This window comes from Rhagoletis pomonella, unplaced genomic scaffold (genome assembly GCF_013731165.1).
Source record: "Rhagoletis pomonella isolate Grant_MI unplaced genomic scaffold, Rhpom_1.0 Rhpom_scaffold_00006, whole genome shotgun sequence".
Classification (NCBI taxonomy): domain Eukaryota; kingdom Metazoa; phylum Arthropoda; class Insecta; order Diptera; family Tephritidae; genus Rhagoletis; species Rhagoletis pomonella.
Genome location: NW_023458560.1, coordinates 81,908,058 through 81,910,945, shown reverse-complemented (window position 1 = coordinate 81,910,945; position 2,888 = coordinate 81,908,058).

Genomic DNA, 2,888 nt, shown 5'->3' with positions numbered 1-2,888 from the left:
GTTGCTGTTGGACACGGACACTTATCGCTGGAAGAAGAAAAATAAGTGTTAGAGCGCGGTTACCCACGAACGTGTATGCAGGGTACTGTAGAAGTGCGTAAAAACATATCGATAACAAAATCGATACCCAAATCGATAACAATATCGATAACAAAATCTATAATCTGTTATCTATAAAAAATCGATTAAAATATCGATAACAAACTCCATAAAAATATCGATAACAAAGCGATAAAAGTATTCATTATTATATCGATAAGTCCCGAGAATACCGAAAATCCCGAAATAGTTCCTAGGTTGAGTCCCTGTGGCTATATCATTTTCTTTATAATTACCTTTATTTTAATCTTTCTTCCTTTATCTTCATCTTTACTCATCCTTATCCTTTCCTTATTTATATTTATATTTATCTTTATCATCTTTATGTTTATCATTTTCTACATTACCTTCACCTTTGCCCTTATATTAGTACACTTTTTAAATTTACCTTGGTCTTCATTTTTGCTTTTATCTTTACGCATCTTTGTTGTTGTGTATATTTTTACCTCTGCCTTTATCCTTTTCTTTATCAATAAAATAAAATAGCTTATTTTCGCTGTATCATATTATGAATGTGCACGCTCTCTTCTTTTTCATAAATGTTCGCACATGTACGCCTAACGCTTTCCTTCCACTTGTGTACGCTCATTTATATTTTTCAGTCTTACAATAACCCACATATTAAGACTCTTAAAAATAAAAAACCCTGTCAAAGTGTCTTTGCCTAAGGGAAATTTTAGCAGTTGATAAATAACCCACAACGGAAAACACAAAAAGATCGCACAGAGTGATTTGCCACGGTGAGAAACACTCGTTGCTTGAGAGATGAGTGTTTGTGTCAGTGTGTGTAAACCCCATACAAGACACTTGGTGACGGTTATTTTCGATCTCTGGACAGGCGTCTTTATTCACTGTCACGAAAATATTTCACAAACGATTTTGAAAACATTTTCGATTTTTTCGACCTACATATGTATGTATGTAGTCTAGTAAATAATCCAGCATTGCATCAAGTTCAACTGACGTACTTCTGTCATCACCACTTTTTTTCTTATTTGACGTTTTTGTTTGAAGTTTCGGCTTTGAATAAGAATTGTTTATTTATCAATTTAGCTGGTGCATGAATATGTAAATAGTATGTATTAGAGGGCTGCATGAATTCATTCAAACTTCTAGCCAAACAGAGTACAGTAGATTTGAATATTTTACTTCACATACAAAACACTCAGCGTTTGGAATTATGTAAGTTATGAATATACATTTTGTTTTATATTTTCGACCTTCAAATGGAAGAATGTGAATGAATGAATAGAAAACATTCAAATCATCCAAACTCATTTCGGTAAAAGTTTTTTTCTGCAAACAAGTTTTTTCGTATATAATAGGAGCGCAGCAATACATACATACATACATATGTATGTTTGTACATACATATGTGCATAGAAAAAATATTTTTGGATATTCATACAAAAAATTGTCATTTATTTCAATTCAATTTATTTTCACTTTGTTCGAATGTTGTAATGTCGACACAAATATCAGAACAGCTATTCACTCAAATTCAAAAAAATTTGAAGCCAAAATAATTCATTCGTTTTATATATGAATAATTTATAAGCCGTTTTGAATGCATTCATGCAGCCCTCTAGTATGTATGCACATATCTATGCTTTATTCCGACAAGGTATAGAGGTATGTATGTATTTGCTTTGTGTGGTTTTATGAATTTCTGCTATGCTACCCCGTTTCAATTAATCGTTGGGTCATTTGTTCGTCTTTTCGTAGCCAGCGCACTGACTCAAGTGCTCAGTTATTGCGCTACACTTCATTGACCATTCGGAAGCCTGCATACCAGAAATTCCAATGGAACCGATTCATAAAACTTCCATTTTCCATTTACTGATTGGCATCCAACACGATCAGTGCACGGTCGGTCAGACACGTTGTAAAGTTCGTTGTTTTCTAGTCAGTTCCAGTAAGATCCATCCAATCGACAACATTTAAACACTTCAAATTGCTTGTATAAGAGCATTGGCCGCTTAAAGGCAGAGTTGCTCTCTCTCTCTCGGAATTTAATTTAATACGCATATGTAGATTGTGATTAGTGTGACCAGAAAGTTTTTAGTGTGCCCGGCACTGGTGCACAATACATACATACATATGTACGGGTGCTTTCCAAAACGTCAAAATACAAAACATCAGTCTCTTTTATTTCACGGTAATTTTCAGCAATACAAAAACTGCGATATCTCAATAACTAATGTAACCAACTCGCTCAAAACTGGCTTACATACATATGTACATACATATGTACGGTGACCCGAACAATTGTTCATTCAGTGATTTTTTTTAACATATTCGCAATGTTTTTGGTAATACATTATTTCGTTAATTTTTTTATAAAAAAATATGGTTCATACTAGAGATGGGCGCGGGATAGCGGGACCCGCGGAACCCACAGTACTGATTTAAAATTGGCCGGGACGGGCGGGACGGGACCAAAATCCTTTCCCGACACTCCCGATAAAACCGCAACCCCCGCAAATTCACAAAATCTTCCTTAAAAACGATTTAATGTTTTATTGAGACGAAAAAGAAAAAAAATTATAGGAAGTTGCCAGATCTTTCATTATTATTTAAAATAATATGAAAGACATGAACATTTTTGTGAACCTTCGATCGATTTTTGTAAACCTCGCCACACACGTTGAAATCTCAACCGCTCGTTTCAATTTGTTATCCGTGTGTAGCCTGCTTTAGAGATAGATATCGGCACCCACAGGACCCGCGGTACAATTCTGAAAAATGTCGGGATGGGCGGGTTCGGGACTTAAAAATCGAATTTCGGG